Below are 23,457 nucleotides of genomic sequence, written 5' to 3'. Positions count from 1 at the left end.
CACACACACACACACACACACACACACAACAGGAGTTATAAGGTTAATGGGCATTCAGTCAGTTAGCTAGTTAGTATCAATTCAAAACAGGACAGTGGTAACAACAGTAGGCTGCAGACAATTAAAAGTTTTCGATTTTAAATAGGCTGTATACATTTATATGGGAGCAACAGGACGGTCAAATATCGCTGATTTTACTACAGAGCAGGACGGATGCAAACATCGTCGGAAAACACATTTTCAACACAGCAGGTTACCTGGTGTAATGCTTTTCAGCTAAAAAGAAACATGGTCTGACTCCTACCAACTATATAAAGAGTAACTGAAGGTTAAATGCAGTTAATATGTCCTGTTTTAAGCCACGCTCTTATACCTCAGCTCCGCTGTGTCTCAGACACCATCGCTCTGGCAGCAAGAGCGCTAGAGCCAGAGCAGGGGAGAGGCGAGCTGGAACAAACCATTTTGGGAGGTGGGGGTTATCTATACTTTTGTTGTTGAAATGTAACGTCTCAAACAAGTACAGTACTGTATGCTTTTTATATTTTTAGTAGTGCGTCACACAAACAGCAAATATTGCCAAAAAAAAAAAAGAAATCTTTGGGGGTGCTTTGATTCATTCAAAAATGAGCTAAAATCACCCCTGCATTTAAGGGAGCGGGAGGTTTAGTTTCTGTTTGTTGTCTTTAGCAAACTTTCTCAGATGATCATTTCAAAGGAGTTACTGATCATTTAATTCATTCAAAGTAAACAATAAGAAACTCGTCAAGTATTTACTTTACCATCAAAACAAACACTAAATGGAAGAAAAAATTAACTTCAGTGAATTTTGAAATGTTTAGATCTGTTGGGCAGGCAGAAATAACCACAGGTGTGTCAGCTTTGACCTCTAAAATGATTTTACATCCAGACGAGTACAAAACAACAGAAGAAAAATAATGAAGCTCCAAGTTCAAATAGAGCTGATGAATGTGCTGAACACCAAAGAGGAAATCTGATATGATTCACACACAGACACATGATTCTACTGCTGAACCAGTCGGACCAGGATACTGACACACAGCTATTTACCGTCAACACAGTGGTGCTGAGGATCTGATCAATAATTTAATCATTGAATAAATGACCTTGATTTATTGGTTTTACACATCTTGCATTTAAAAAGAATATTTAACGTTTGTACAATCTTTTATTAACAGGTTGTATCATGAGTTTCACTTTAGTAAATGTATTTAGTTACTGCAACAATCAGTTTAAGTTTTTCTTTTAAATGAACAGTTTATGCTGGATCTCAGTGTTATATTAAAACAATTATAATAATAATACATAGACCTTGTTACTTTGAACTAATGATCCTAATATTCAATAAATGGATGTTTTTATTGTATTTGATTCTATTATATTCTAACAGACGGGCAGGTGGAGCTAACCACAGCTATGTTCGCTCTAACAGGAGCTTTAGCTGCACTGAAGTGAAATCATTTCACAGTCAGAGCATGAGCACAAAACAAGAACAGGACAGGAAATAAAAGGTGGGCTTAGAATAAAAGCAGACAGAAACAGTAACAGATGCATCTGTTGTTTGTCAGTAAATGTGAGCGACACTCTGACAGGCTGTAACTTGTGCTGGACAGTCTCCTGTCCCACATGGTGATACGCTGAATTATCAGAGCACAGATCAAACATCCAGAGCACCTCTGCTTGTTCCTGTTTCTACATCACAGACATGAACCTGCTGAAGTTTACTCACATTATTATACATCATACTGATCCTCACACACTGACAGAAATCACGTTCTGTCTTCAGACTGTGACAGGTGGAGTGGGTTTCCAGCCCCCACCCGTGTGTACTTCAAGGACCTGAAAAAATTTATTGTATTTCAGGGTTTCATTAAGATATTTGACAGAAAGATCAGCTGACTGTGAGGGCTCAGAGTCAGCTGTGACTTTGTTTTTGTTTGTCAAATATGTGAACTCACAGCTGATAGGTGGAGGAATGTGGTTGCTAAGGTGACGCTGTGGGTGCTGATGTCACAGATCTGAGGTGTGTCTGTTTAAAAACAGCTGATAAGGAAATACAGCTCAGTTTGTTCTCTGGATGTTTAGTACAGAGGTCCATTTATTTTTATTTTATTTTATTGTACTTTTTCTTTTTGCTCTTTACATTTTTTAAATATTTTATTGATTTATTTATTATTTATTTTATTCCATCATGATGATCAGAAAAGACTTTGAGGATTACAGATTTCATCCAGAAAAAAAGTAAGTGTTTGACTATTTTGTACAAATGTGGAAAAAGTTCTCTGTGGTTTGATGGAGGCTCCAGCTAAATGCTGCCTCCTCCATAGTACAATATAGATTTTTATACAGTGACGTCATTTTGAAGTCCTTTGGCTGATGATGGTCTTTAGTATGTAGCTGATGGTTGATGATGAGAGAGGTGATGTTTGTGTTGTTCTGTGGAGATCATTCTAGAACTGAACCTGTTAAACACTCAGACCTGTTTTAGATTTCACCACTTTAGTTATGAAGAACTTACTTATGGTCATCCTACAAAATGATGCAAGTGTTGAGTATGAATATGAGTATGAGTGAAAATGAAATGTTTCAGCTTTATTAAAACTCAAATTTAACCTCATGTAGTCATTTTTAAACTTTTTTTTAAAACTGAGGTTCTTTTATTCACTGAAAAAATCAACAGACTCAGATAGTTAGAACAAACTAAGAGTCAGATCAGCAGAAACAAAAACAAGGAAATGTTTCCTGTAACTGCGTCGCTCTGCTCGCTGTTTATCGGCGTCTTCGTGTTTGTCTCTGCAGGCGAGGTTTATAAACATGCCACTCCATGCCACCTCTGTAGATCTGTCCCTGAGTTTTAAATGGTTGTGCAAAAAAGTCAGAAACACTGTTTACATTTTAAGGCATATTACACAACACAACACCTGCATATATGTAAAGAAATACCTTTGATTTTGCCAGCCTAAGAACATTACATTACATCCGGCCCTGTATACAAAGCTTTTAGTTCAGTGTGTACAAACATCTGCAGGAAATGGATTCTGTTCTGTTCTTCACTCATCACCTACCTGACACCTCACACCTGTTTCTCACCTGCATCATCTGTTGGACTGAAAGTTGGTCTGAATGCTTCTTGTTGGTTTTTTGATCTATATAAGAGACAGAGTCAGGATTTATTCCAGCCTCCCAGTGAAATGCAGCAGGTTAGAAATGTCTCAGAGATTCTTACGTGGTGATGCTGGGTAAGAGAAGCCTGTATCAGTAAAGCTTGTTTGTTTGTTGGTGTCTTTGTGTTTGTGAATGTAGGCGAAATTTAACTGTTAGAAAACAAACAGTGTTTGTCTGTGAAAAGAGAATTAACCTGATTTTCACATTGATATCTCTCAAAGAAATCATTACATTACATTTCACCGCCTTAGTCATGACGCACTTATTCATGGTCATCGTACAGCGCAGCGTAACAGACGTCACTTTAACGCGACTTCCTTAAGAGACATCGAAAGTGTGGAGTTTGAACGAGTGTCTGAAACACAAATGTTTCAGCTTTATTTAAACCTCAAAGTTAACCTCATGTAGGCAGTTTTAAAACTCTAGTTTTGTTATTAACTGAAAATACCAACAGACTCAGACTTTTAGAACAAACTAAGAGTCAGATCAGCAGAAACAAGAACACGGAAATGTTTCCTGTAACTGCGTCGCTCTGCTCGACTTTGCTGATTGTCGGTGTCTTCGTGTTTGTCTCTGCAGGTGAGGTTTATAAACCAAACGGTGTTTCCCTCTGAGATAAAGAGGAATAAACATCAGTCTGGTTTATGTGTTACTTCCCAAACATTTAGTTTCTGAGCGTCTGCATGTGGGACAGCATCACGAGGTCTGATGGTGTCTGTGGATTTACCCGCTTGGTCAGCGGTGCTGTTTCCAGCACAGAGACAAAGAAGTGTAATGTGTGTGTCAGTGTGATGTGTTGTAGTTTCAGGAGTCAGTATGCAGCCAGAGGCCGATCTACAGAGGTGGCATGGAGTGGCATGCTCCACCCTAAAATGATCTCTTGCCACCTCTAGTGCCACAGTAGTTTTATATAGGACATTGTTGTTTGTTAAGTTGTGGCAACAGATTATATTAGGCTGCCACATGCCTCTCTATGCCACCTCTGCAGATCTGCCCCTGAGTTTTAAATGGTTGTACAAAGAAATGTCAGAATCATTGTTTACATTGTAAGGCACATTACACAATGTTACACTTGCAATATGTGTAAAGAAATGGCTTTGATTTTACCTTTGATTTCCACACCACCCTAAGAACATTTCATTACATCCAGCCCTGTATGCAGCTACAAAGCTTTTAGTTCAGTGTATACAAACAGCTGTAGCTCCATAAAGGCAGCATGCAGAGACTCACAGTGTCTTATAATGAGAGGCTGCTTTCTCTCACACATTATGTTCACTTATTATCAGCACGTGTCTCACTGTATAAATGTTTATATAACACTGATTCTTTCATCCATCTTATTTATTTGCTACAAGCAGTCAGTGTGTTTTGTTCTTATTCCGATTGGCTGCCGTCGACGTGAACAGTTGTACTTTGACCTTTAACCTCCCTGTTCTGTGTCGTTTCCTCTTTCAGACCAGAAAATCATCACAGCTGAGCCTGAACAGAAGAGCGTCACTCTTCCATGTCGAGCTCCAAACAACAGCAGCAGCATCTCAGTTGTAGAGTGGAGCAGAGCTGACCTGCAAGATGAATATGTGCTTTTGTACCGGGATGACCTGTTTGATCCAACCAACCAGGATCCATCTTTTAAGAACCGGGTGGATCTGCAGGACAGACAGATGAAGGATGGAGACGTGTCTCTGATTCTGAAGGATGTGACGATTACTGATAATGGGACATATGTGTGTCAGGTCTTCATGGGAGGAACAAACGTGAGGAAGAGAGCAAATTCGAGGACTGATCCCATCAGCATCATCTACCTGAGAGTCGTTCCTCCAGGTGAGTGAGTAGAGTTGAGTGTGTGTGTGATCAGAGGTGAAGCTGCTTCCTGGTTGTTGATGTTTGTAAAGATGTTGTTGATGAGACTTTGTAGAAAGCAGCTGGTCTGAGTGATGTGATCAGAGTGCAGTAGATAATGTCTGACAGCAGTTTGAAGAGGAAATGGATTCTGTTCTGTTCTTCACTCATCACCTACCTGACAGCTGACACCTCACACCTGTTTCTCACCTGCAGGAGGACCTGTTGGACTGATCGTCGGTCTGAGTGTTGCTGCTGTTGCTGTTGTGCTTGTTGCTGGTTTTCTGGTCTACAGAAAATGTAAACGACAGAACCGAGATTTTAACTAACATCCTGATGAACATCAGCAAGTTTGAAATGTCCCAGAGCTTCTTACATGGTGAAGCTGGATAAGAGAAGCCAACATTACTGTTGGGGGAAAACTCTGTAAAAGACCCAGGAGAAATAAAGACACAATGAGACAAAGTTACTTTCTTTATCAAACGTGTACACGGGTGAGCTGCTAAGAACAACTCACACCATGCACAGTGGCTTGGTAATTTTTATAGGCACAGAGCACAGAGACAGTGAGAACAGGATAACAAATAATAAACAGATAAAATAAAACAACTCCATATATGGTGCTAGTCTCGTCAGCAGAGAGCTAGGGAAGATAAAACAATCTAAAACAATATGTCCCAGAAACAAGATGTGTTTGCTGGGAAAGTCTAAAAAGATAATTCTAAACTAATCTAACCATAGACAAAAGGGCATGCTTGCACATTTAAAAGAAGGTAAAGAAACATAGAAACATTTTTCCTGTAACATTCCCTCCTGTTTTAACTTATTTTAAATGTATACAACAATTGTCTGTGAAGGTTATTTATTAAGTATCTTAAACAATTTTTAATTTTTCAAAATGTCAGCATAGCAGAAATGGCAGTCATTTGGTCTAAAGAATAAAACAAAAGAAAATAATACAAAGAAAAACATAGTAAATGAAATAACAAGTGGAATAAACAAGAAAAATAACAAAACTAAAACTACAAAAAATAAAGAAAAAACCTTATATTTTAAAACGAAAACTTACAAAAAATAAAAGAATGAAAAGTAAAATGAAAACTTTATATTTTAAAAATGATGAAAACCTAATATGTAAAATGAAAACTTCAAAAAATACAAGGATGAAAACCTTATATTATAAAATAGAAACTTCAAAAAATACAAGCATGAAACCTTATACTTAAAATGATGCAAACCTTAAATTGAAAACTTTATGTGTAAAATAATGAAAACTTCATATTTAAAATGGAAACTTTATGTTTAAAACTCAAGACTTCAAAAAATAAAAGCATGAAAACTTGCATAACCTACTAATGTTTTAATCAGTGCATGATCACTTGACAAGTCATTTTTAATCACCACGTCATTTATTAGCAGCTAGTACAAGTTCTCCTCTAACAGAATTGCAACGGGATGTTGTTCTTCTTCAGGCACGGCAACATAAGCAGTCATTGTAGTTGTTATCATCTGTGAAATCATTACTCTTAGGCATGGCAACACACACAACACTAATATGAGCAGTGCTATCATGACGAGACCTAGAAGGAAAAATGGCTTTGCTACAGCAGCCAGCCATGAACCGCTGAACAGCCAGTCCAGCCAGCTTTGTGCTGTAGCTGCTCCAGGTGTGTGTTCAGTGACATATTTTTGCAGAGCGGTCAAATTCTGCAAAGCGTCATAAATGTCTCCTCCAGTTTCGTATCCATCAGGGATAAAAGTGCAACATGTTTCCCCGATCAGCTTGCAAACTCCTCCTTGTGATGCTGTTAGCAGGTCTAGTGTCAGTCTGTTCTGCAGCACCATCGTTCTGATGGCCTGCTGTTCTCCTGCTAAGGCGGTTCCCAGGGTCTTAGTCAAGTTGATGTGTCGTAGCAGAGCATATCGGTTGATTTCCACATGATCCCGCACCTCGGCAACTCCAATGCCGGGGATCAAGCTCTGTAAGAATTTCACTCCTCCTCCCCAGATGCGAAACTCTCCCGGCACTCCAGTGTCCACGGTAATGCCGAAAGAATTGGGGGAGGCGATGTCCACTTCACGTCTCTGCCGGCTGCTTGGGTGATGTGCAACACTTTGCATGAAGAAAACGTGATCTGATAATTCCACCAGGGCGCACAGACCTCCCCAACCTTCAGGGAGTGACAGATAAGCCTTGTTGCCACATAGGAAGTACCAGTCAGCCAAAACTCTGGTTCCTCTGCTGCTGGGTGCCGTCCGTGCACATCCTGTCTGGTACTGAGTCTTTGTTTGTAGTGGCATTCGGTAGCTGTAGTCGGAGCGACAGTTTAGGCCCATCAGCGTCGTGTTACTGGCACAGGTGGCGTTGATTGAACAGGTCATACACTTCCTCTCGTTCCTTGGTGGGCAGAAAGTGTATATGGACTTACATAGGTGAGTAGGCAGCTCCCCCACTGCCCGCGATCCATTGTTCATCACGCATACTGGCAGTTGTGATGCGTTCAGTTTGTTCAGTAGAATTACATCAGGCAGTGGGTCTGAGACTTGGGGCCAGGTCAGTAGGTAGGTCTGTCCGGAACAGTTCACATTTGTGAGTGATGATGACCTCCAGGTTGCTTTTGCTGGGATGCTGTAGTTGGCTTTGGACCAAAGAGTACCGTAGCCTGGATGTGTTGCCAGGCCCAACAGACACCAACTGCGATCTTCAGGTATGCTGTACGGCCACAGGCCAGACGTCTGTGAGGATAGGGGCATATGGGTACATGCATAGCAGTCAGTTTTGTTATTCAAGTGAGCTGTAGTGTTCATAAACTGCCACCAGAAGTTAGTGGCGTAGCCATGGGGAAACTTGGTGTACTTTCCTTTGTCATACAGTGTCTGCCTTTTCTCCATATAGCGTGACTTGTTGTCCCTCACGGAAGCAAAGGTGAGGAGCCCGGCCATGGTCAGGGCCGCTGCAGTTGATAAGAGCCACCACCTCATGACGACGGAACACACCCTCCTGTCGCGAGTAGACCCCCCGGCCAGGAAAGCTGACCCCTCCACCGGGCGAGATCACAACAAGTAGGCAAGCCTGCCGTCAGCTGTGTTTAGATGGCTTCACTGACTCGCCTGCAGTGACTCTGATGGACCCAGGATGGTCGTTCCGCAATTTTGCAAGCGGTCGGTGTAGTGAGGAGGACTTGGTATGGCCCCTCCCACCTGGGTGTGCTCCAGTTTTTCCTTTGGAGCACCTTGATCAGAACCCAGTCACCGGGCTGTGATCTGCAAGACACTTGATAGACATCATTACATTCTTCGTCATTTACAATCATCTCTTTATTTTCCTACAACTTGGACATACATTTTGCTACTGAAATTGTATCTGCCTTTTTCACTGGGTAGATTTCTGGCCACTTTGAGAATACATCTATAACCACTAGGGTGTATTTTTACCCTTGGCATTCATTTAGCTCAATAAAGTCCATATGGATTGTGTGGTCTCAGGTTTCCCTGAGCATTATATTTTTGACACGTCATGCATGTTCTGACAAATTGTTTTGCTGAGGTTTCAAAATTTACAGTGTAGAATTTACAGTGTAGAAATGAGAGTTGACAATACTGGTCAGTCCCCCCGTTGACAAATGCGTACAGCCATGAGTCACTAATGCCGCCATTTTGTGGAGGAATTTTGGCAACACTGGCTTGCCATAACACATCATTAAGTCGTTTGTCAGAACTGCACCGTGTTTTAGCCATTTTGCCTGCTCTGCTGTGCTTGCTGCTTTTTGTTCATTTTTCAACACATCCAGTGGAATCTGATGTGTGTTTACTGCCATCAATGTGATGTTTGCCTGTTGTGCCGCCTATTTTGCTGCTCTGTCAGCAAAATTGTTGCCTGTAGTAATGAAAGAGTCAGTAGGCGTTGTAAGAGGTTGGCATGCTGGTTTGCCAGTTGGTGTAATCATTCCTCTGGTTTTCCAGATTTTTTGCAAAATGATGCACAGCAGAGAAAACATACTGGCTGTCTATATAAATGGTTATTTGTTTATCTTTGTGTATTTCACATGCGCAACAATCTCGTGTGAAGTGACCTTCCTCTCCACGGTTCTAGCAGGCGTTGTCTCTATGTTATCTGCTGTTTCTGCATGGCTGTCTGCGGCCTTGGTGTTTGTGACTTTGCTCGCCTCTCTGTTCCTGATAGCCACCTGCGAATTAGTGTTTTAGTCTGTTGTCAACAGTCAGCCTTATTTTTAAGTTACAGAATGCATCTCCCTTTTTTTTGTTTTTTGTTTTTTTGTTTGGGAGAATAGATGCAACTCTACATTTTCACTTAAGGCAGTTTTAGATAATTTCTAGTTCTTCAAACAATGCATGGATCTCACACATTTCAAACTTTCAAGTTAGGGTTGTTTCCCATTTATACAAATATATATATTTAACTTTGCATTGCTCACAGCTCATAGCTCACAGCTCTAAACCTAGGCATTTTTCAATCATATGCCTAATCACTATGTGTCACTGTGATTCTCAAGTATTGTCACAAGTTTGTTTAAATTCGTTTCCAAAACCAACAAAATAATCAAACAAAACCAAAAAACATAAACGTGTCAGGACACAAAAGAAAAAAGAAAAATGCTGCCACCCGAACAAGGCAGAAGTCTGCATATGTTGGCTTGTAATAGCATGCAGCTTGTAACATGGTAGACTAATGTGCCTGTGTTAATTCAGCTCCATATTATTGTGTGAAGTTGCACTGGGTTGGGAGTGGTTTTGTGTGTGTCACATTTTTGGTGAGCCAATGGCTGGAATGAGGTTGGACTAATTAGAGGCAGGTGTACTTGATTGCACTGATACACCGGTCTTCTTATAGCCCACACTACAAACACTGCTGTGTTGTTTTGTCTCTCTGTGCAGGTATGTAATGTGATGAAATCAGATATGTTTGGGATGGATGGGTTTTGCCCTATGAATTTTATATTAGGTGTGTCGTTTTGTCTCTCTGTGCAGGCCAGGGCCTATTATATGCCACAGCCTAAAGGCAGCAGGGTTGCAGAGGCTTGAGTGACCACTGACTATATGCTTGCAGGGTGGTGGGTCTCCAAGGACAACTTCTAACCCTGTTAAAGGCAACATGTGGAGTGCAACTTGGCCGTGTGGCATAGCTGGCTCTGGCCTTGGGACTGTGTGTTTTTATACAATTCATAAATGGGACACTGGACTGTTTTATCTTTTATCTCTTGATATATTTTTTGTCAATAAATTATCTTTTAGAATTTTATTGACTGACATCTTTTTGCCCACGACTGAGACGGTTGGTCAGACCTAGAGTCTTTCTTTGGGTGTGTTACAGCAGCTTCTGCTCTAAAAGAAACAAATAAATAAAAAGAAAAGAAAATGTGTAACATGCTCATCAGCTTAGCAGTGTCTACATATTTAATTCAGCTTCTCAATCCTGTAGTTTTAGCTGTTGTCTACAGGGTTTTGCTTATTGGTTGTTATTATAGGTGTGCTCTATATCTCAGCAATGTGTCATTCTAGGATGATAGGTTTCAAGCTGGTCAAGTGCCTCTATGCACTTCATTAGTTTAGTTATTCTCTGTATTGTCTTCATCTCACATGTCATTACACTGAGTTTCAGCAAACCTTAAGCTTGATGCAGACTACTGCTTAACAATTATCCACCTCACATCATAACCGATTAAGGTGCCTCTTCATATTAATATTATGTCATTGTTAATATTATCCTCTTTGTCTTATATAACAGCAATAGCATATTATAATATTTTATCAGTGTGTACCACTATACTACTACTGAGCCAATTTGTTAGTTAGGATCATCTTATTCAGCAAACAGATAATTTAGAATTCATCCAATCTGCGGTCACATTTGTTCTCTCTGTTGCATGGCGGACCAGGCAGTTCTATTATAATATATTATTCATATTTTATTTTGTATCCATCAAGGGCTTCAGATGACCTGCAGAATCATCCTTTTCCCAAGGTGGAGACAGTTACCTTTTCACACACTGTCCTTGGCTGAACAATGACACAGCCTTAATATACTTTATTTATGTTATTAAAATATTTTCGTGTGAATTATTTGCTTTATATTCATTTTATACATGCTGGGCATGGTCATCATGCCAACTGTTTCATTGTTAATATCACTTTACAGGTTGTTATCCTTGCTATTATTAATTTCAAATACTCTAAAGATCATTTCTACTGTAATTTTCCCTTTGTTTATCTTTATTTCGTACTTTTTATATTTATATCTACTCAGTGGGGTCTGTTTTCAACCCTTTTAAACTACTTCAAACTACTTTGATCCCTAGTTTTCACCTAATAAAGGATTATTATGTTCTTCCTGATATGGGTGTTGCTGCAGATGCGGCTGCAGGAATGAGTGATGGTTTACTAAAAGGATTGTGGGAACTGCACAGTGTCTCGTCTTCTGGTTTTACTAAACTGGCAGTTGAGTTCTGTTCTTCTGACTGTTTATATTTTGTTTTCTTAAATTTCTCAATTTACAGACACTGTTTTTGTCCGGCGTCTGGACTTTTCTTTTCTCACCACTGCTCGTCAGCAGGAGTGAGTTTTAATTTCACTTGCTTGATTACCCATCTTATTTATGTATTTACTTATTTTTGTTTAAGTAATATATACACGATACAGCTGCTATCACCTTCGCTGGTATTAGAGACGAGAGTGGTTGCTCACACGCCCTTCTACTTTCGGACTATTTCCAAAAGCGGTGTGAACTTTACGAGACGGAACTCGACCGTTCTCTCAACTCACCAGCACGTCAGTGAATAGCAGTAAAAGAAAAACAGAGTAGGAGCAGCTCAGTCTCTTATCGGACCGTGAAAATTCAGCTTGCTCCGTTAGTTACAACAATACACACACATACATTCACATTCACACTTATTCGCGCGATCGGAACCCTTATAATAAAGGGGAGCTGCCAGTCTTTCTGTAGACGAGCTACTTATTCCCTTGACCCAGCTGGGGGAGCTACTCAGAGCTCCAAACCTAACCCACAAGAGTGGGGAGCTTCCAGTCGACGAGCTCCAAGCTACCAGCCGACGAGCTACTTTAAACCCACAGAAGTGGGGAGCTTCCAGTCGCGACGAGCTACTTTCGCTATTTTAAATTCCCTGAATTTAAAATACGTTTTTACGCAAGATTGTGTCAGTGTGTCTGTATCTACCTGGTCAGTGTCGCCGGGTCTGGTCCACCTCGATCGGGCCCCACCACCGTGGGTCGCTTTCTAAGAACGTTGGCCAAGACTCGAATTTAACGCCCTTGGTCTTTGACCACACACCTAGTGTGTGGGCTGTCGACAGACGAACAACGTGGACTGGTCACGGAGATGGGACACGATGGAGGCGCTCCGGCTCCGAAGGACCAAGAAATGTTGGGGGAAAACTCTGTAAAAGACCCAGGAGAAATAAAGACACAATGAGACAAAGTTACTTTCTTTATCAAACGTGTACACGGGTGAGCTGCTAAGAACAACTCACACCATGCACAGTGGCTTGGTAATTTTTATAGGCACAGAGCACAGAGACAGTGAGAACAGGATAACAAATAATAAACAGATAAAATAAAACAACTCCATATATGGTGCTAGTCTCGTCAGCAGAGAGCTAGGGAAGATAAAACAATCTAAAACAATATGTCCCAGAAACAAGATGTGTTTGCTGGGAAAGTCTAAAAAGATAATTCTAAACTAATTTAACCATAGACAAAAGGGCATGCTTGCACATTTAAAAGAAGGTAAAGAAACATAGAAACATTTTTCCTGTAACAATTACTAAGGGAAAAACACAGGAGTACTGACTGACTGAAGAAACATAAACACCAGAGTTCAAGTGAAAAACCAGAAATTTGCTTCATTCCAAAAATTCCACGGCAGATACAGCATTTAAATAAAACGTTGTATCTGCTGTCCTTTCTGCAAGTAAGAAGGAATAAAAAAGATAATGAAACAATTATTAAAAATTGCGGGTTAAAATAAATGTTCTCCAGCACCTTTGGGATGAAATTAGACCCAAAATGATCCAGGAAGGATCAAAGACATTTTTTTAACATCAGGCTTAGAGAAGATACTGAATAATGTTGGAAGAAGTGTTGAATCCTTCACCATAACTGTATTTTTATGTTTGTTTGTTTGTTTTGTTTTGTTTTTTTACATCTATTGGAATGTAATTACATGCAACACTGAACATTTTTTGCTTATGATGTATGGGAGAATTGTAAATTGATATGATTATTATTATTGTTATTATTGCAGCTGGATCTAGTGTAGGAGCTAGTAGCTAGTCTGGAGCTAGTCTATTGGTAAGACTACACACCTTTGGAGCAGGAGTCCCACCCTGTATCCAATAAGGGTCCTGGCTAGACACCCCCCCCCCCCCCCCCCCCCCCCCATGCTAAAACAATGGCACAGCTATGTCAGCAGCCAGTCCGCAGCTCGGACACAATCATTTTACTACATGTTGTACTGTGTATGTGACAAATAGAGGTTGAATTCACATTTAATTGTATGTTTGGTCTCAGGCAGCTAAATGAGTTTGTAGGGAAAAATGAATATCTGTTAACATGTTATACTCTTTACATTTCTGTGGGACAGACATGAGTTTCCATTTTCAAAACAAAATTAAGACATATTCAAATGAGTACAAATATATTTCATTGTTTTCCTTAACAACATATTCTATTTCTCATTGAACTTGTTTGAAGCTAAATTTCATTTCAATTGACGTCAGGAATTTACTTTGTTTATGGTTTGTTTCCCCACAGTATTGATGAGGTCAGTGCCCAGTGTGTTACAGGTTCAGCCTCTGTTTGTAAAGTCAGACTTCTTCTGTGAGGTTTGAACCACAAACTGATCCTCATGTGCAGATCAGCTGTTACATAATTACAGACACTAACTGATCAATCATCAGTCCGATGGTGCTCATTTGGCAACTATAACTGAATGAATGTTCTGACAGTGTCATGAAACCAAAGATGAAATGATTTCTGTAAGTCAGATGTTTTCTCTGAAGATTTATTGAACTTTTAATCCCATGAACACTTGTGTTGTTTGTTCTGTGGTTGTTACTTCAGTGGAAATATTCCAAGAGCTAACACATTTTTTATATAAAATAGTACTTTATAGTTGTTTTGACTTTATTCATGTTTTCTGTGGCTGTGAAAGTTTTTTTGATATCTCTTTTATCTCCATGTTGACATAATTGATGCAGATTTTATCTTAGGAGTCGGTCCAAATAGATCATATAAAAACAAGAATATCACTCAAATAACCCTGAAGTTGTTTAATTGCATCACTCTAAGGTCCCGTCAGAAGAACAGTAAATGTTTTAAAATGACATATTTGATCATTGTCTACAGTTCTTTGTGGCTTTACAGCTACAGCTAAATGCTGCCTCCTCCACAGTACACAATATACATTTTTATACAGTGACATAATTTTGATGTCAGCACTACTGCCTCACAGCAAGAAGATCCTGAACTTAAATCAACCACGGGGCCTGTCTGTGCGGAGGTCTATGTTCTTCCCGTGTTTGTGTGGGTTCTCTCCAGGTACTCCAGCTTTGTTCCACAGTCCAAAGACATAGTTAGTGGGGCCATAGGTGTGAATATGAGTGTGCTTCATTGTCTGTCTCTCTGTATTAGCTCTGCGGTAGACAGGTGTTTTCGGTGTGACAGCTCCATTTCATTTAAGTGAACATACGTTTAGTATGCAAATGATCAGTGTGATGTTACTGCTCGATCATCATTGATGAGCTGCTTGTATCCATGTTAGTGTTTAAAGTCCAACATTTCCCTCTAGTGGCCACATATAAACATGTGTGAGGATGGTGTTAATGTAAAATGTGAATCATAGTGTTCCAGTCAGTCATCAGTGTGTCTCTGCACAGCTGTAATTAAAATGTGTTCAGAGGGCCTCAGTGTCTGAATGGTTCCAGTTCAGCTCCATAACAGCAGCGTCCCTGGTTTGATTCCTGTGTTTCAGCTCATATCTGCCTCTCTCACTGAGGGGACGTCCACTACATGGACATGGATTTGTTCATCTACCAAACTACAGATCACTGAGAGCAGAGGACATTTGAACTTTCTTTGTTTTATTTATTTATTTATTTTTACTTTGTTTTCATTTGGTTAACCAATGAATGTTTTATTTTAAAGTATTTTGGGAAAACAGACAAAAAGTTGCAACTCATATTTTATGAAAAAGCTTCGATGATGATGTCTCTTTAGTAATTAGAAAAAGTGAGTCCCCCACCTCTGTGTTTGAACCAATAGAAAGCTGGTGCTCAGAGGAAGAGGGCGGGCTTTACTTGGTGTCAGTGACAGAAATGAAAAAAAGCTCAAATGAGTGAGAAGGACGATGAAGGAAACATCTGTGCTGTGTCTGCTCTGTAAGTAGAATCTCTGTGTTTGTTTGAATTCTTGTACTTTGACTGTCTGCTCTCCTGATAACTGATGATGGAGGAGAAGACATGAAAAACAAATCAGGCTGAATTCAAGTTCAAAACACCACGAGGACCAACTGCAGGTCTGAACTGACTCTTTATCTTTGCTCAGGAGTCGAGGAAACGGATATCTTGTGTATACTCGCTGTAAACATAATGATCACAGAAAAAGGCGAGCCCAAGCTGTGTAAACATGTTTGTCAGTGACAAAGTTCCTCCATATGAGTTTCAGGGTAGCGAGAACTGTTGATTAAAGACTTGAAAGCACAGGTAGCAGAGAGGTGCTGAGGTTAGTGTCTGTGTGATGCAGGCAAAGAGTGGACTCATCATACAGACTGAAGACACAGCTTCATCACAGGTCTCAACAAAATATAAGGCAGAGGAAGCAAACTGACTAGTGATGGTAAATTCGATTCTTTTTACTGAATCAAGTTTGAATGAGTCACCAAAGTGAATCGGATTTTTTTGAGTCACTGACTAGAGAGTGCAAAAAATGTACATTTTCACTCAAACTTAATCTGTTTCTCTTTTCGTGTAAATTCTACTTCTAAGATGAGTGATTGAAAAAGAAAAACAACTATTTTATAGAGCAAAAAAAATTTCTAAAGGGAACATTTATTTATTTATTTTTATTTTATTAATATTTTCTTTAAATGTGTCAAATATATATTTTCTCACCTAAATGTCCACTGAGCTGTGAGCCAGGGGGCGGTAATGCTCCTTAACATTGGTTGCCAACCAAGAAGAAGAAGAAGCTGTGAGCCAGGACGAGGGGTTGTGAGTCGTGAGTGATTTGTTTGTAAAAATTTTTTTACGTGCACTCAGAATAGTGGCACAAAAATAACGCCATAAGTGAGTAGCTCAAATGTGCTGTTAGCATGTTAGCAGAGCGACGCTACTGTGAACTGAGGAGCTATCTTTAAGTCTTTAAGTCTGACGTCACTAGCTGTGTCTGGGCTTAAACTCCGCTGCAGGTCCATTAATCAAACGATCACTGTGGCATTACTGAGAGTTGAAAAACTGTCTAAAGTCTTTCATTTTTAAGCTACATCCTAAGGTTTTAAAAACTGAGCTTAAATAAATGATTAGCAGTAATAAAAGCCGAGGGAGGTCAACAGTCATCACTGACTGTTTTTAGGAGCTTTTTGAGATTAAATAGAAGAAAATACATAACATTAAACATGTTAACAACACAAAAGCCATATTAAACGCAGACTACTTTAGACCCGGAAGCAGAATTCGTCATGTCATCACTTAAAGACCAGATTGAGCTTCTACTCAGGGTTTTTTCTTCCAGTTCAGAGCAGAAATGTTTTTGTTAAGATACTGGATGTTGTGTTCTTCTCCACAACTTTCTAATAATGAAATTAGTTTGCTAAGAGCAACAGGGATGAGTCAGTGAGTCAGCTGGGCTTGTGAATCATGAGTCACGAGTCAGTCTAAAGTGATTCTCGAGTATTGAACAATTCGTTCATCATTCGCAAATCACTAAAACTGACTGTAAAAAAACAAACAAACATGGATTAACTGACAGACAGGAGACCACACAACATGAAGCAGATAAGGATTAGGAACTGAATAAAAATGAGGGTTAGACATGAGAAATGTTTGGTTAACTGGTGATTCTAAACCGATTGTAGGTGTGAATGCTAATCTGCGATGGACGGATGACCTTTACACATGCTGTGAAAACTGGAAGGGATAGATGATTGTTAATCTTCCACCACCAGCTTTTTAGCTTTACACACTTTTTGGTGTTTTGTTGTTCAAACTTTATTGAAACATCAATTTGTCTATCTTACAACCCAGCTCTGCTACGGGAGGGGAGGTAACATATATGAGATTTGCTTGAAGGAACGCTGTGTGGCTGTAAGTGTCAAAGTGCTTGGTCAGAAGGAGTTGTCTGATTTTGGGGGGTCTCAGCATAATTGCATTACAAAACAAAGAACTTTCAGCCCAATGTTGTTGTGATTTGGCATTATAAACAAAATTAAATTGAACTGACTTTAAGTGAATACATGATCTGAGAAATAATCATTTATAAAGCAAAGAATGTTTAAAATACAGTCAAATCAACCTGAGTGTCATTTCTCTTTAGTTCTGATCTCACTGCTGAGCTGCACAACAAACCAAGGTCAGTAACCTTCTTCTGTCACAGTTTAAACCTGAGAAATGCTCACTGATATGACCTGATTGGGTTCATGTTTCACAATGTAAAGTTTAACAGATCATCAGTTTTTCATTTTAACCCTCACAGCTCGTCTGACTGTGAGTCCCAGCAGCTCTCAGTTCTTTAAAGGAGACTTTGTGTCTCTGAGCTGTGAGGAGGACGACAGCTCTGCTGGATGGACTCTGAGGAGAAACACAAGCAAACAACAGAAGAGTCAGTGTGGAAGCACATGGGGAAAACCAGCTGGTTCTTCATGTAACATCTCTATGATGCTTCATGACAGTGGAGTTTACTGGTGTGAGTCCAGAGAGGGTCCCATCAGTAACATGGTTAACCTGACAGTCACTGGTAAGCTGAGTGTGTGGAGTTAGTGTTGATGAAGCTGTGTGTAAATGGATGAAATGCTGTAGTTTGTCTCTGTGTTGAGGTGGATCAGTGATCCTGCAGAGTCCTGTCCTCCCTGTGATGGAGGGAGATGACGTCACTCTGCTCTGTAAAACAAAGACCACTCCCTCCAACCTCCCAGCTGCTTTCTATAAAGATGGCTCCCTCATCAGGAAGCAGCCTACAGGTCACATGACCATCCAGCATGTTTCCAGGTCTGATGAAGGCCTCTACAAGTGTGACATCAGCGGTCATGGAGAGTCTCCATCCAGCTGGATCACTGTCACAGGTGACACACTCACCTGTCTGTGTTTCTGCAGCTTTCAACATTCACAATGTGACGACAACTTAATGACTGTGTTTGCTTTATTTTAGGGGAACACACCACCACACCTCCACCTACATCCACACCTCCACCTACATCCACACCTCCTCCTGGTTCCACCTCCATCACTCTTCCACCATCACTCTCTCCTCTTGATCTCTCTGTGCTTTCATTTGTTGGATCAGTCTGTGTTGTGGTTCTACTGGTGTTACTGGTTCTGCTGGTGAGACGATGTGTTCACAGGAAACCTGAAGGTGAGACTCAGACTTCCTGATCTTTCATGTCTGAGTTTGTAGAATAAAGTTCACATTCATTATGATCATTAAACAAAACAAATAAAAAAGGTTGGGATAGGTTAATAGAAAAATCTAAATTGCACATTGGTGTGAATATGTGAGTGAGAATGGTTTTCTGTTTCCGTGTGTTGGCCCTGCGCCAGACTGGCGACCTGTCCAGGGTGTACCCTGCCTGTCACCCTAAGACAGCTGGGATAGGCTCCCCCTAGACCCTGAAAAGGATAAGCGGAGGCAAATGGATGGAAATTTTAAAAAAACAAACAAAACCAAACAGTAAAACCCAAAAGTCATATGACCTCTTATGAGCAAGAGCTTTGGTGAAAGTGGGGAGGAAAATCTCCCTTTTATCAGGAAGGAACCTCCAGCAGAATCAGGCTCAGGGAGGGGCAGCCGTCTGCTGTGATTGGTTGGCATGAGGGGAGGAAGACAGGACAGAGATATCTTGTAGGAGAGAGCCAAAGATTCATAATGGCAAATGTTTAAAAGTGAAGTATAAGCACATAGTGAGTGTAAAAGTTGACTGACACAGAAACACTTAGTGCATTACGGTAATCTAGTTTTTCAGCATCACTTTGAGACAGACATGGGAGAAAGCAAGTAGTTGAATATGGACACTGAAGGATATAATCTGGTCAAAAATAACTACAAGGTTTCTCACAGTGTTCCTGGAGGCAAAGTTAATGACATTAAGAGTACGTATCTGGTGAAATACCACATTTGTGACATTGGTTTTGGGTCAAATCTCTGTTTAGATATTTAATTCGTATTATTGATCAGCTTGGATCATTTCAGTAGATCAAGAGGAAAGTGAAGAAGATGACCTCATCACTCATGTCATCATCAAGATATCAGCTCATCGAGAACAACCTGTCAAAGAAAGACAAGGTAATATTTTTTTCTTTATGGTGGGTTGCGGGTCATTGCCCTTTCATGTGAGGTCAACGATCTGTTTTTAATATTTTTTGGAAGTATATAAATAATCCTGTAAAGACTTTCATAAAGGAAGTATTATAAAACAAATAACGATGAGTTAAAAAACGTGTAAACAGACATTTCAAGGAGAATTTCATATAAATCTAAATCTGCAATAAACATGGTTGCCCCGCCCCAAAAAGAGCCAGTCAGCAGCTGAAACTGGAACACACACAGAAAGATGTGAGATGTACTGGATATATCTTATTGTGTCAAAGATGAACTTGGTAGTCTCGATAGCCAGGGATGGGTCGACCAGGGTCTCCGCTCCTGGCCACGCCCCCATAGCTATACCTAACCCCTACAGCTCCTCGTGTGGGTGCCGGGCCGACAAAAGAGTCTCTTTTTTGGGCTATGCCCAGCCAGGCCACATGGACCTCTTTTCATAACAGTTGTTGAATTGCTCTTTCTCTGGTCCCTCACCCAGGACCAATTTGTTACAGCAGACCCTAACAAAGGGACAAAAAGCCCACAACAACATAGCCCCTGGGATCCCTGGGACACACCTCCACCACAAAAAGGCAACAATTCAAAGAAAATACAGTACTGATACAGTCAGGAGAGGTGGCGGGCCGGGTTGGGTATCTTGGCATCCCCTCAGCTTGCTGCCTGTACATTGGGGTTTTCTGGGGATAGCCCACTGGGTGGAGGCCTGAGCAAGACCCAGGACACGCTGAAGGGATAATATCTCTCGGCTGGCCTTGGGAACGCCTCGGTGTTCCCCGGAGGAGGAACTGGAGGAGGTGGCGAGGGAGAGGGAGTTCTGGGCTTCTCTCCTTAGGCTGCTGCCCCTGCAACCCGGCTCTAGATAAGCGTAAAGAAATGTGGCAGATCAGCAATTTTCTTTAGGGATTATTTGACTTTAACTAATGGCTCAGCCTCAAGTCCAGATGGCAGGTGTGTTGTGACACTCAGAATATTATCAGTGTTGTAACTGAGTAGTAGGAGCTCAGAGCAGCTCTTATTAGTCCCATATGTGTCTGCTGTTTGGTTTTTAGCGCATTTATTGTCACTATTAGACATATAATGAAAAAAGTTCTTGTTTAATATAATAAAAACTTTTAAACTGTTTCAACGTTCTGCAAACTGTAAAACCAACTTCCGATTGTTGATTACAGTTCATCTATAACAGATGAACGTTCTCACCGAGGGTTTTACTGGTTTGTCTAACAATAGTGTTCATGTTGTGAGAACGTGTTTGCTTTGTGCTCTGTGGTGAAGAGTGTCAGTCTGCAGTGGAAAAAGATGGCAGCTTTGTGGTCGTCCACCTGCATCTTTCTCAGAAACAGCCTCCAGTTCTTTGTGGTCACTCAGTGTTTCACAGCAGAGGTGTTAAGATGAGCAAAAAAAAGTGTAAGAAGATGCTGCGGTTTATAAACCAGAACATCGGTGACATGTAGCTCCTCCTGTTCATGATACATCACATTTCTCAGGTTACTGAACCGTGTGAAGAACAGAAAGAAAGTTCTTGTAATTTCTTCACTATATTGGACGATAAACTCTGGGAAGTCACACAAACAGTGTTTGTGGGACAAATTCCTCTGGTTACAAATGTGACCCTTGCAATGGCCGGCACTGTCATGGACTCTCGTGATGAAACATTAGAAACATTAAAAATGTTTTGCTTTGTGTAGCTGCTCTGGTGTATTGTTGTAGCTTCAAAGATTTTTTGTTTTCATTTTGCAGAAATGTATTTTGTAGTTGTGATCTACTCAGCAGTGAGAAGTGAAGACGTCAGTTCTGGACAAACAACCATCAGAACAAGCAGGCCCAGGTACAGCTGCTCTTTATCTTTGACTTTGCATAGAGACAAGCTCGCTGCTCACCCTGTTTGCATCCATCATGCTAAGATAAGCTGATCAAACCTCATCCTGGATCAAACTCAGAGCTCTGACCCAGTTGAACTGGGACTGTGTGTGATGCAGAGAGATGGAGGTTGGAGGTCTTGATTGAACTACAAAGCTTGTAATCATGTTTCCTGTTGTTTGAACTGTGTGTGTTTGTGTTCAGACTTTAAACCAGAGCCAGACGTCGTCTACTCTTCACTGAAGTAGTCCACCAGTCCAACCACTGACGTCCAGCTGCTGGTCTCTAACTGGTCCCCCAGCACCTCAGACCAGAGTAAAAAAAATACATAAAACACATTTTTATATGTTTTATGTCATTTTTTGTGTATTTTTTGTTGGAATATTTAATATTTTTTCAGGCTAAATGAGTAATGTGCAAAGGGCCTATATCCCGTGTATATTATTTGGTGAAATCATAATTCAGAATGTCTTCAGTAACAAACACAATGTGGTGATAAGTATAACAAAGAAGAGATGGTGCACACATCTGCATCTGGTTAAAAGGAAAAAACACACAAACATGAAAGAGTTTGTCAGATTTGTGCTAAATGAAATAGCTGGGAGTGGAAATATGGATATTTACAGTCTTGTGCAATAAAGAATATGTGTGTTGTATCACAAGACATAATAAGACCAATGTGTTTCACTGACTCATCTACACAGGGCATTTTGTAGAGGGTATAAGTGTTGTGGCAGTTGTTCGGCTGGAAACGACTCTGAGGGCCAAATTTCAACTTTGTCAAATATGAGTTTGGAGCTTAATCTCAAAATTGACAATGTTTTTTTTTTTTCTTAATACTCTCTCATAGCAGCATGACAGTCGTACTAATCTATTGATTATACAAACCAATTTGTGCTGCTGCTATTTTCAGAAACGAATCAATGTCCATTTAGGTAAGAGGGATGAGTTTAAATCTCAGTGGGTATGACACTCCTGTGACTTTCCTGGGGGCATCTTAAGATCACCACAGATGATGTGTTTTTAACCTTCTGTGAAAAGTAAAGTCTGCAATTCTGTGAAACTCAGGGGGTCCTGACAGTGCTCTTCTTCTGTTCTGCACAACAGATTTAACAAAAGGTAAATCTGGTGAAGAATCAGTCACATGCGATATTATACCCAGTGAATTAAGCATAATTTATGATCCCACAAATGTGTCTTTTCATAATTATGTAATGTTTCACTTTTACCACATGGTGGCAGTGTTTTCACACTGAATTAATTAATATTTTGCCCTCCACACCACAGATTACTGTTCACATTTTACTTCAAGATGTCAGAGTTTAGTTGCTTTTTTACCTAAGAGGATTCGGAAACTATTAGTTAAATATATAAAAGTAAAATAATGCTTTTTCTGATTCCAGTGAGTTGGAATAATTTATAAGAGGTTACAAATGATCAGATAGCCATCACCTGGAAAGTTTAGTGTTGATTTATAGATTAATGGTTTTCAAATACAAAATCCAAATCTAATTTATTTATATAGCACATTTAAAAAGTGGAAAGTTTCCCCAAAGTGCTGTACAAAAAAAAAAACAAGATATAAAACAAAAGATAAAACCATTCACATTAAAACACGCACATATAGGAAAAAAAAGCATATCAACTCACACCAGTCTAAATGCTAAATGCTGAAAAAAGTTGTGTTTTCAAAAGAGACTTAAACGGAAGAAGCAAAGATGCCTGTCTAATATTTAAAGGCAACATATTCCAAAGTTTGGGAGCCACAATTGAAAAAGCTTTTTCTCCTCTAAGTTTCAACCAGTTTTGGGGACAACCGAAAGCAGCAGGTCGGCTGATCTAAGGTCCTTCAAACCTTTAGATCAGTGTTCCAAGAATACTGTGGTTGGTCAACAACATCAAAACCAGTTTAAAACCAGACTGAAAACCCACCATTAGCATCCAAAAACATAATCAGTTGGGAAAAAAACGATTTTTTTTCCAATAGCTTTGAAAGGAATGTGAGTTTTGAGTCTA

The 23,457-nt window shown here is 40.0% G+C and overlaps 1 long non-coding RNA gene across 1 annotated transcript; it reads left to right on the top strand.

Annotated features, from left to right (window-relative positions):
• Positions 1–2,197: 2,197 nt before the first annotated feature.
• On the top strand, positions 2,198–5,445 carry LOC113011305 (uncharacterized). Its single transcript, XR_003270513.1, has 3 exons — positions 2,198–2,259; positions 4,639–5,004; positions 5,239–5,445. It is a non-coding gene; the product is annotated as an uncharacterized LOC113011305 (long non-coding RNA).
• Positions 5,446–23,457: the final 18,012 nt, after the last annotated feature.

The sequence above is a fragment of the Astatotilapia calliptera genome, chromosome 3 (assembly GCF_900246225.1).
Source record: "Astatotilapia calliptera chromosome 3, fAstCal1.2, whole genome shotgun sequence".
Taxonomy (NCBI): Eukaryota; Metazoa; Chordata; class Actinopteri; order Cichliformes; family Cichlidae; genus Astatotilapia; species Astatotilapia calliptera.
The sequence above is the reverse complement of the archived record's forward strand: the minus strand, read 5'-3'. Positions and strand labels throughout refer to the sequence as shown.